At 36.0% G+C, this 13,045-nt stretch overlaps 1 pseudogene; it reads left to right on the top strand.

Annotated features, from left to right (window-relative positions):
- Nucleotides 1-12,512: 12,512 nt before the first annotated feature.
- Nucleotides 12,513-13,045, top strand: LOC143679359 (high mobility group protein B3 pseudogene; annotated as a pseudogene).

Here is a 13,045-nt window from a genome sequence, read left to right as displayed (position 1 = left end):
CTGCTGACTCCTGGCCCCTTTCCGTGGTTTTCTCTGACTCTGGTGGTCCTTCTCTGACTATGATTGCTTCTTTTTAGCAGCCTCCTGTATAAAGATTAAACCCACCCTCACTAAAATGACCATATCTTCACTAAAAATAACCTCTTCAAAGGTCCTATTTACTAATGGTTTCAAACCCACAGGAACACAGTTTAATATTAATAACATGGCTTCTGCTGGAGTACATAATTCAACCTACCACCCTTATGAAAACATAACCTTAGGATAGATTGATTTGCCCTTTTCTAGGAGTATAATCTATGCTTTTGAAATGCCACACCAGATACAATACAGCACAGGGCCCTCTGCGGCCACAAGAAAGAAATATTGTGCAATTTTCACAAAACTTTAATTTAGTGATTTTATTTTTATTTGCACATCAAAAGGAAAACACACAAAAAAAGTGAAGATATCTGTTAAAATGTGTTTTTCAAAAAAATCTTTTCTTATTAAGTCATTGGTAGGAATGATGGCATCTATGTGATTTAGCCTTTGATCAGTTTGATTTCTTGGAAAATCATGACACCAATTATGATCCAGGAAAAGCTAAGTAATAAAGATTTTTATTTTCTATACTTTCTTTGCTCCATTTATTCTGACTCTTTCTTTGGCTTTGAGTTTCTTACTGGTAATTGTCTCATTATCAGACCTACTCTATTCCTTCTTTAATCACAAATATCAGAGATTCCCAGGCACATCCCCAGGTGACTACTGACCAATCCTCTGTAGGATGAGACAATAAAGGAGAGTGAAGAACTGAAGTAATCACTTTAGAAGTTCACATTATCATACGAATTTGGAAAGATGAGATGAATACAAGTGAACGAAATCTACACAGATACAGACAAAAGATGATAAGTGATTAGATGATTGATAGATGATATGGATAAATACAAAAAATTGTAATTCAGAAGCACAGGAAGGAAGAAAAGGTAATATTAATAAAATATAGACAGGCTTTAGAACAACTTTCTGAGATGCTTTTGTAGAGAAGAAGAATCTGATTTGTTAAAATAGCTAAGGAGAAACTCCAGTAAGGCTGAAGGATTGTACAATTTCTCTCTGGAAGCACAAATACATATGGGTATCATGGCTTATTTCAGCTGGTGAACAGTACTTGAAAATGGAAAATAATGAACTACCTAAAATTCTACTTGAAAGGGACAAATCAGAGAAACAATATATTAAAATATACAATAATCTTTAACTTTATCAGATTTTAAAGTACTTAAAAAACATTTCTAAGCAAAGTGTTCAATAGTAACATAAAAAGTCACTTAGGTTGCTTTGACTCATTTTTATTCCGGTTTTGATGTAGTATGATAGTATGGATTCGTTCATTCCTCTTCATTAATTCATTCCTCTTAATGAGTTTTCTTTCTTTATTGCCTCATATGTTATCAATGGCCAAGTCATTGAGCCAGGACAAAAGGACCATAACTGGAATTCATCCCAGGTACCAGCAAAAACACTGAAACTAGTTCTTTGACTAAACATAAATAACCTGTTTTTTCAAGTTTTTGCCAAGAACATAACCCTACTTACTATAAATTAGTAGTAGGTAGTATAAATTAGATTTCTCTCCTTTCTGTGATAAGAAATTATCCCCTGGCTATTTTTCTCTTTCTTTTTTGTCATTGAATCCTAATATAGCCTGCAAAACAGAAACCCTCTGGTAATGAGTTCAAACACTGGAATTGGTTCCAGCGTACGTTTAGGTAATCAGAAATCATTTTCCTCATACACCAGTGTTTCATATGTCAATAAAGGAACTCTTCATGATTTGCATTATTAAATAAAATTTTTCAGTTATTTGACTGACCATAAGATAAATATGTTTCAAAGTTAATGTTTAGTTTTAGTTTTTGGCTTTATTATAAGATGAAGTGGCAGAGTTGCTGCATTCTAATAGTATGGGATTTGGGAGAAACCAACTACAGTGATGATGAATAACCAAAGAGAATGTTCACCGGGTAAGAAGACTCTCCATTTTTGCTAAGTAAACTCAGTATGCAATGGCTCAGCTTGCTGATTTTTCGTCTACCAGCTTCATTGGACACTGGGGCTGGATAATTGGCACTGTTGGTTACCTTTACAACTATTGCTGATCAATTTGCTAGGTCTCAAGGTAACAGGTAATAGGGTTCTTTGTACACAGTTTTAAGGAAATTAGTAAGTAAAATCTAGAGATCTAGAGGGTTTTATATCTAAATTAAAAGACACAGTCAGAGGAAATGAGTTGCCATGGCATTTTTTCATTTATTTTGATTTGGGTAGGAAGATAAGATTTGCTTACATAGCAAGTCCTCTGAAAACTTTCCTTTTATGTGCTCCCAGACAGTTAACAGTACACTTACATTCAGCAGAGAAGTAATGCTACTCAAACTTTTAAAACACCTCCATCTGAGCTCCTCTGAGGAGATAATGGAACTAGGCTTTATTTGAAATCAATATTCTTGTTAAAAGACATTATGGCTTCATGGAACTCAGAAGAAAGAACCCTTCAGAAAAGTAACTGAACAAGAGCTGACACCTGACTCTTTCTCTTCTCTTAATTTAAGAAAGAAACATCAAAGTTGCAAGCCCTCAAGCAGTAGCAAAAGTCAAGTACAGCCATTAGACTACAAAGCAGTCCTTGTAAATTATTAACTTTCCAACTGTAGCATCAAGCTTGTGTCTATGGAAAATCATAAATATTAATCAGTAAAGGGCTTATTTAAAATGTATGATTTATTTAAAAATATTATTTGAAGGAGCTGCATCCTGAGTTTTCTAATTTCAAACAATTAACCATTAAAAACATTGCCTACAGGTAGCATCTATAGTATCACTGGAGTAATTTAGAGATCAAGGTCAGCTTTACTCACTGTTTCAAATGCAAAGTCAAAGAAACACTCATACCCAGGAGGGGTAAAAGCTACCACCCTGTAAGATTTCCTCCTACCAGATCAGATGTGTATTTGACTTGAGGGTTCATGTAACGTGTGCCTGGTGGCTTGAATGTTTTCCAGGCATAGAGAGGAAAGGGTCAGTATTAGACTCTAACTCCTGTGAATAGCTCTGAGTCCTTAACAGTTTTAGGAATTGTTACCTTGTTTTGTGGCCTGGGTCTTAATCCAACCCCAGCCTTCCTTTTATACTGCATGAAATGGCTTGATTGGGAAGAACTGGTTTCCTCACTAAATGAGGTATTTGATTCTCTTTCTCCCAGTGCTCATTCCCATCTTCACAGCCTTAGCACACATTTAGATATTGGTAGAGAATTATTTTATCTTCAAAGACAGTAGTGTGGTCCCAGGAGCAAGCATATTTTGATAGCAGCCCTTAACGTGAGCTTTCTTGCATCTGCTTCTTTTTCATGATAGATCTTTGAGGAATTAAGGAAACCAGTAAAGGATTACTATCTAACATTATTTTTCCATTGCATTTCTTACTCTTTTCTGAAAATAGACATGGATATTGACTTCATAAGTTCAACTCAACTTGACTTTAAATTGAAATGTGAAGTCATATGCACGTGACTATGGGAGTGAAAGTTATAAGCAAGAATTAAAGATGCCTTATCTCAGCTTCTGCTTTATTTGTACTATATAACAAGATCTCTAAGACTGCAATTGTCAACTTCATGTTTCATTACATTAAGTACAATCTGGATATTTATTTTACAAAAATGTATAATAGATAGTTTTTACAATTTGGACCACTTAGAAAATTTGAAAATTTGGTCAATCTGGCTTCCTTGTACAATGAATGGCCTAAAGAGGATATTGTAATAAAAACAGAACAAGGTAAGCATCTTCAAAACTGTATGGAGGAACAGTTAAAAATGTTACTACACTAGATGATATGAGATCTGATTTATGTGATATTATGAAATATATCTGTATTTTTTTGCAGATCTGAAATAAAAACAGTTGCTGATTTCTTCACGGCCAGCAGTATATGACAGGATTAACATAAATGATTTCAAAGTAACACTTTGAGAACTAGAATGAATATGATAACATGAGGCTATCTTTTGTTTTATTTCTTCTCAGCTAAAACACCTTGAGAAAATACTATTGGAGAATGTATTGGACAAACAAACACATATTAGGTTGCCTAAGCTGTAAAAAATATGCATATTAGTATTATTAGAGATAAATGCATCAAATACTAGACAAAGCAAAAGAAAAACATATTTCTGCTGATTTCACACAATACGATACATTTTTTCTGCTGACTTTTAAAATATCATATGGAAGATGCCAAAATGATTACAACTGCAGGAAAACTGTGAACAGCAATTTCACTACCTTAGGTATGAAAACAAATACACACATCCAGGATATGTGGGCAATATGTATGAATGAAAAGGCTTTTTTTTTTCTTTTCTGAATCTTATTTGGTTCATCAAGAAAAATTAAAATATAGGAGATAGTTATAAATCCTCTAAATATGTTCTTCAATGACAAGGCATAAAAGAATCAGTTCTAGGTGCACAGCATTTGGCAGTCTAGTTGCCACCATCATTCCTAATTAATCCTGGCATTTTGTCCATTACACCATGAAGCTCCTTGGAGGATAGAAATAATCAGCTGCAACTGAGTACTAGCTAATTATCTATATTGCATTAAAAAGTTGCGGTATAATAGATGAAACATCAATTATGAAAATTGATGACAGACCCTGACAGTGGAAATATATCTTAGAGATTTAGCCACAAATTTGGTAATTTTTGTCTTCATGTCTTGCTTCTTCTTTATAAGACAGTTAAAGCTCATTTGCAACATGTATTATGTACAAGAGCAGTTTGAGTGAATTATTTATAGGAAACTATTTCATAAAATATAATCACCTTTTAAACCTGAAGATATAGTGGTTTTTAAAAATGATTACTTACGTGTAGTATTATATTTATTGTTCCTGTCTATATTGGAAAGTGACTGTAATAGTTAGATTTTGTTTATACTAAACTAGAAAGCACTGGTTAGTTTTATAAACATTGCTGTAGTTATAATTTTTTGTACATTTTTAACCCAGAATCTGGACCATATTGTGCTTTTGGATCTGAATGTGGGTTGCCACAAAAGTTGTTTACATTGGAACTTTTCCAACATGCCCTCCGGCAAACATTAAGTTATAAAGTGAATTAGCTTAGGTGCAATAATGTAAACGAAGTTGGTGTTTCTACATAATACTATAGCAATTGAATGGAAAATTAAGGGTTTCCTTGTTTTAATGGGTATATTATCTATATTTTGCTATTTCTAGCATCTCCATTTTGCATCTCCAACCACAACAGCTTTTTCAAATCTTTCTGAATTTATAGATTATGTTAATAAATGCAAAGAAGTGGTCACTTTTTTGAGGACTATGTAAGTGAAGAAGAATATGAACCTTATTAACCTGAACAACCTTATCACTGACTATACTTGGAACTGAGAATACAATAAAAATCCAGTGTGCTCACACTGCAGGGCTCCAGACTTTTCTCTGGATTTCTAGATCAGTATTATAGCATCTCAACCAGGTGAAGTACTGTTAACCTGACAGTAAACAGACATGGGGGTGTTTTTGTTCATCTTAATGACTAGATGGGAGAACTACAAGAATTTTTTTTTGGGGGGGGCAGGGGTGCAAATTTATGGTACAGACTGTCCAATGAAGCACTGCTCCATCCTAAGTAGTAATGGCATATCAGTGCCCATAGGTGCACAAGACAAAAACTGCTTTTGTTAGTTTGTTAAGCTACCAGAATGCAATATATCAGAAGTGGAATGACTTTTATAAAGAGGATTTATTCAGTTACAATAATACAGTTTGAAGCCTATAAAAATGTTAAACTAAGGCATCCAGGTAAAGATACTTTAATTAAGTAAAGGCTAATGGGTCTGGAACTCCTCTGTCAACTAGGAGGGCATGCAGCTGACATCTGCTGGTCCATTGCTTCAGGGCTCTGTTGCTTTCAGCCTCAGTTTCCTGTGGGGATTCCTCACTTGGTGTCTATGGGTCTTCAATTAGCTACTCTGCATCAAAACTCTGGAATTCATTTCTTAGCTTAGCATCTGCTGGGGCCTAAGATTTCTTCTCTTCAGGCTCTAGCTATTGCTTAGCACCTGGGCTGTTTCTGTTTTGATCTCCAAATGTCTGCATCAGCTTTCTCTGTCAGTTCTGAGCTCACTCCAAAATGTTTCCTCTTTCAAAGGATTCCAGTAAACCGAACAAGATTCACCTGGATGGATGGAGAAACATCTCCATCTATTCAAAAAGTCACACCCACCATTGGGCATGCCACATCTCCATGGAGATAATCTAATCAAACGTTTCTGGCCTACAATGCTGAATCAGGATTAAAACAAATGGTTGCCCCCAGAAGAATGAATCAGGATTAAAACATGGCTTTTCTGGGGTACATAATACTTTCAAACTAGCACACTGGTTTACAGATAAAATATTGGATTTTTTTTCATGAAGTTGAAAAAATATTTATAATATCAATATGCAGGTTAATATAAGTATATATATGATATATAACACAAATATGCACATTTTGTGAAACATGCTCAGATTTTATATTACTTTACTAACAGGGCTTTGCAATAAAATAAAATAATGCAATAAGATGTTCAAAGAGTTCTACTTTAGAAAAGCAAATATCTGTTAAGCTATACAAGATATTCAGCATACATTCAGGATTTTCAATAGAGTTCAGTTATGGGTTTATCAGAACCTTTCTTTGATTAGCTTCAGAATGAAGGAACAAACAAAGCATTTTTTTCACAATAATTTTACTTTTCCTAGAGTCAAATTCTCTTTTATTTAAGTGGTTTAGGATAGTTGTTTATCAGTAAGAGTTCAATCAGAGAAGCAGATATGCACGTACGTATGCACTCACAGAGCTTCATGTAGGAATTTGATCTTACCCAATTGTGTCCTGATAACAGTCCCTGTAAGACTGCCTTTGTTCCTGAGGCTGGAGCTGCAAGTCTGTGACAGGTTACAGGGGACAGAACTCAGGCCCCTACTCCCTCCTCACCCTGCAGCAAAAGCCGAAACTCAAGGTCCACTGACTCTTGACACTTCCCCTTCCCCCTCCTTGCCACAACTCGTGAAACCTCTTGCCAAATGCTGTCCAGGGCAAGAAACCACATCAAAGTAGGATTTATAGCACAAACTCTACCAATAAAGAGCATACAGATCAGAACAGGCACAAAGAAGAGACGAGTCTCCAAAAGCAGAATTCAAGACCAGTCTGGAACGGTCAACTTCAGAATGTATAAGGAAGAACACATCACAACCCAGGTGGACATTTTCTTCAGGTTCTTGAAGAAAGTGTTTCTTTACCCTTTCCCCCTCGCCCCTTCCTCTCCCTCCTCCTTCATCCCCCCTCCCTCCTTTACGATAAACTCCTTTCAACCTCAGCTTGCTGAGTGGTTATGAGTGTTGCACTGAACACCCCCCACCCCTGCAATTTGTTACATTTGGTGCCAAAACATGGAAAAAAGAATGAAGAAGTGGGAAAGAACAAGAACACTCAGTGGGGACACTCTTTGGGGTTGCAGTTCAGGGGCATAATCTGTGTCTCTGAAGAACAGAATCAGGCATCCCCACATCTGCATGACAGAGAAGGAGAGAGAGAGTCTCCAAATGGAGTCTGGGAATCCCCAGAATCCACTGGGACTAGGAGCAGGAGCAGAACAATAGCTTGTGGGAGGTTCCAACTAAGCCCTTAGATTTGTGAGAGGAGAGCTTTTACTGCACTATCCTTTATGGGGTGGGGTGTTCCCTGAACACAAAACTTTCCAGAGGGTGAGTCCCCTGGGACCCAAAACAGAATCTCCGTGCTGTGTACACCTGAGCCCAAACTGCCATGGACCCTGCTGAGATGTCCTGTGAGAGCATTCCAACCATCAGGAAAGGGAGTGTGAAGAAAAGCGTGGCAGAACAAGACACACTGGAACCTAAAAATGCAAGCTAGCAATTCTTACTGTCTCTAACCTTGCTGATATGGGTATCCTGCAGAAGTTGGAGATTTTTGTAACAGTTAAATGCAGACCTGACCCTAAATCTGAGAAACCGCAGGCAGATAAACTAGTCTCTGCCCTACACAAACAAGATGAGCTAGCAGGTCAATCTGGGTGAGCTACAAAATGGCTGTGGCCTCACTTCCACCCTCCAAATACCACAAAGAGAATCTCTTTCTCCCACCTAACTGGAAACATGTAGGGAAAGGAATTCTAAGAGATGTAGTTCGGCCTAGTCAGACTGCCACATCACAAAACATCCACCAATACTAATTGGGAAGATAAATGTGTCTTCCACTCTAAAGCTTAAACGATTTAGCATTAGATTCTAAATAATTGTGGACTGTTAATAAACCAATGGTAGGCAATGTAAATATGGCTTGAGTTGTAAACAGCTATAAAACTCTGAAGCAAATATATTTTCAGTGTTCAGATAAACAATTAATATCTATAGAATTGATTCCTTGGGGAGCAAATTAATTTAAGGCAATATGTTATTTAGGTTAATTTAGAATTTAGTGGCTTGAGTAATCTATGGAATATTTAAGCAATACAATATGACAAGTAATGCAGTAGTTCTGATTAATGCACTTCTTTGGTGCCTCCAATCTGCATCAGAATGGCATTAATCAATTTTACTTCATGGTTTGTTGTGCCTTGTTGCAATTATAAAATGATTATTAATATTTCTAAAACATTAATGATAATGTTTGGGTTCTCATTGATAAAACCTAACACCTAAAATGTGTAAATAGATTATTAGATATATGCATATATTTTTCTATGGTGGAGAGTGCAATTATCAGTTATACAACTCAAGAATTTTAACTGGTAGTGTTTGTTCATGAGTTCAACATGTATACATGTGTGTACAATTTATATTCACTGCAACATTTAGTTATAACTGCAAAAGGTATACTTGCACATACTTTCCTAATGGAACTTTGCAAACTGTCACATAATTATTTCCTTACTTGTAAATAATTTGTTTCCACCAAACTGTAGGACATAATTGAGGGTGATTTGTATAAACATGCATGTTTGGTGTAAAAATGGTAACAGTGTTTTGAAAAAAGTACTGATGTTGATCACTTACTCTGAGATTTAATTAAACAGGTTATCAAACCTCAATTCCTTTATCTTTGAAGTAAGGAACTAAATGAGATCAACTAAAATACATTGTTCTATAAATTTTTGTGAACTGAGATTTTTCCCCACTCTCACTTTCCTTTTTATTAACTAAACGTTGAAGAGACACATAAAAATGTGTTCCATACATTTAAAGGAGAGAAGAAAAGAACGTGAACCATGTGATAGCTTTGCCCAGGGTAAGACGTAGTCTTTCTATATATCTTACCGTAGGCATTCAAATCCTGCTAATTCTTTCTAGAACGCTGTTGTTCTCTTGACTGGTGTCTCTCTCTTTTCTGCTTTTCTATTAATATACCCATTTTAGGTAAAGGCTACTAAGTAAATTCCTCTTGCATTGCTTCACTAAGTAGAAGCTTATGGGAAGAGGCAATCGAACTTCTTTCATGTGTTTAAGTAGATATTAGACTATGTTGATTTTTAGCAGAAAAGGTGCTTGTTTTCTCACCAATATATTAATTAGATCATAGTCTAGATTTTTCCAGATAATGCAGAGGCCAATTGATACTTTTTCTTGGAATTTGCTGGACAGGGCTCATTGCAAATTGCACAACCCTATAAACAGATTCTGAGATGGGGATTAGCATGTGGGAGGAAATTCTAGAATCCTAGAAATTACATATGATGGGGAGAAAACTAGGAGGGAAATAAGTCAATCACCATACTCCACAGGCACATATGTTTCTGATTTCCATGAATACCTGAATTTTAATTCAACTTGCTTATCTTTTGTTCATTTAGAAACACTGAAACCATAATATTGAGAGAACTGAATTTCATATGCATTTGAAGAAATAAAAGGGAATTTTGGTTCTTTTAGATTTCTGAATATAGGTGTCCAAAAAATATAAAAAATCAAAAAATTTAAGAAAAAATTAATGATGCTTGAGAATGATTAATCAAAGTACTACTTAAGACCTTTTAGGTGAATAGCAGCCACTGCTTTTATTCATGGATTAGATTTAGAATTTTAAGCTTTTTAAAATATTCTTTGACCTTACAAAATAAATACAAACTTTTAAAAAACAAAATGGGAAAATGGAATACTTAATTGAAAGAAATATTTAACTGTAGGATGGTTGATAGATTAGGATTATATGGTAATACACTAAGCATATATAAATAGAATAATATGAGCAGGTAATGGAATCTCTTTATATGAAATAAACATGGTGCATTAATAAATATAATGCAGGATAAGAAGGATAAAAGCAGGGGAAACTTCCTGATGGAAAGTCATTTATTTTGCAGTTAATAGGCAGGGGATTATTTTCAAATGTTTTGTTGCTTATGCCACAGCTAAAGCTTTTTATTAGTTCTCATTTCAGTTGTGTAGGAGGTTGCTTTTTTGTATGCATTCAAAGAGGAAGGTGCTGAAGTCAAAAGGTGCTGAGTTTTTATCCTGATATTGCTATTTGCTATCTTTGTGATCTCTCTTAGTTCAGTATTCTTATCTTGAAAGGGGATAATAATTGCCCCTACCTCAGAGGACTGCTATAAGGATTAAATGAGATAAATAATGAATGTAAAGCTATTAGCACAGTGCCCAAAACTAGATAAGTCTGCAATAAATGTCTGCTGTTGTTTTTGTGGCTGCTACAAGGCATGTAATAAAAAATAAAAGGAAGACTTTACGTGGGGAAATTTATCATAATGCCTAATTGATAAAAAATGCATCCCCTCATTCAGAAAAGATTGTTGAGAGCTGGCTGAGTATTAAGAACAGTGCCAATGGAGTGCCAGAATGGATGTTACATTGTCTCTATTCTGAGGAAGTGCTTGGTCTTCTTTTACATACCTTTTTCTTGAGAGAAACAATCATGTAAAATATTATTACCATAGAATCCGATAAATGCTATAATAGCAATGTGAAGTAAATTCTCCATATAGCAACACAGGAGACTTCAGTGTTAGTTTGTGAAGAAAGTGACACAGAGAAATCTTTATTTGATTCCATTCTTAAAAGATAATTATGAATTTGAATAACCAGAATAGACTGGCAGAAAAATCTTTCTCAAACTTCTAGGAAACAGTTAAAGGATTGCAGTAACAGGATGAGCACTGAATCAAGAAAAAGTCTACTTAAGGTTGTAGAATCTCATAGTACCCTGGCTAGTCCCACCCTCATCCCCTTATTGGCTCAGTATGGGGACAGCCTGTGCACCCTTCAGATCCCTGGTCCCAGTTCTGGAAGGAGCAGAGTAACTTTGTGCACATACTGAGAACATGTATATCTGGCCTAATCTGGTAATGGCCTGAGAAATTTTCGATCCCAGAACTTGCCCTGCATGTAGAAGGCAGTTCACAGAACTCTCTTACATAATACTATGGGAAAGCAGTCAAGTCATGTTGTCTGGGACAAGGGGTTGCTGGCTATGGATATAATGCAGTGCCTGGGACTGTGAGGAAACTATTTCCTAGGGAAGAAGGGACATTCACAACCATGTAAATGGGGGAATTTCTAGGACCACACACACATATGCTCAATACAAGATACATGTTCCTAAAGAGACAGAGTGGTCCCTATGCTTTGGCTGAAGCTATTCTCTAAACTGACTGTATGAATGAGCCCTGAGGAGTTTATTTGCACACACCAAACTGCAATTACTGGGAGAGGCATTTTCATTTCCCTCTCTCTCTCTTTTTCTCTGGTTAGCTCCTGACATTCAAGAAAAGTTCTGCTCAGAGCACTAGCTGGACATAAGAAAAGATCAGATGCCTCAGTGTCTAAATTCCAGAGATTACACTTTAAATATCAGAATGTATAGGTTTCAACAAAAGATAACAAAATATACAAAGAAACAGGAGCAGTGGTATAGGCAAACAAGATATTGAAACATAAAAAAAAAAATCAGTGGAGAGGACCAGGCTTATGACATAGCAGGCAAAGAATTAAAAAATTTATTCTAAATATGCTCAAAGAACTAAAGGAAAACATGGACAAAGAACTAATGGAAACCAAGAAAACCATAAATGAATTCAAAGAGAATATGACAGAGAGGTGAAAATTAAGAAAAGGGAGAAATCAGAGCTGAAGACTACAATAACAGGCATTCAAAATTCTGTAGAGAGTTTAAGAAATAGATTGGAGCTGGCAAAAGAAAGACTCAGAGAACTCGAAGATAAGCCAATTGAAATAATCTAGTTTCAAAAGCAGAAGGAAGAAAGACTGAAGAAAATGAAGAGCCTGAGAAACTACTGGGGCACCATCAAGCATATCACATGCATTGTGGGAATTACAGAAGGAAAAGGGAAAGAGAAAGTGGCAGAAAGAATATTCAAAGAAATGATAGCAGACTGATGAACAGTACAGTCAGGATGGCTAAAGATGACCCCAAGAAATCAAAGGGCAAGATGGCTGCTTATGCTTTCTTTGTGCAGATGTGCAGAGAGGAATATAAGAGGGAAAACCCTGGGGTTTCTATGAATTGTGTGGAATTTTCCAAGAAAATATCAAAGGTGGACAAGGTATATTATGACAGGGAAATGAAAGATTATGGACCACTTAAGGGAGGCGAGAAGAAGAAAGATCCTTATGCTCCCAAACAACCACTGTCTGGGTTCTTCTTCTTCGGTTCAGAATTCCACCCCAAGATCAAATCCACAACCCCTGGCATCTCTGTTGGAGATGTGGTCAAAAGCTGGGTGAGATGTGGAACAACCTGAGTGACAATGAAAAGCAGCCTTGCAGCCATAAGGTGGTGAAGCTGAAGGAGAAGTGCGAGATGGATGTTGCTGACTATAAAGGGAAGTTTGGTAGTGTGAAGGGTCCCGCTAAAGTTGCCTGGAAACAAGTAGAAGAGGAAGATGAGGAGGAGGAAGAGGAAGAAGAAGAGGAGGAGGATGAATAA

Source organism: Tamandua tetradactyla, chromosome 4 (genome assembly GCF_023851605.1).
Source record: "Tamandua tetradactyla isolate mTamTet1 chromosome 4, mTamTet1.pri, whole genome shotgun sequence".
NCBI classification, from domain to species: Eukaryota; Metazoa; Chordata; class Mammalia; order Pilosa; family Myrmecophagidae; genus Tamandua; species Tamandua tetradactyla.
This window is presented reverse-complemented; position numbering and strand designations above follow the sequence as displayed.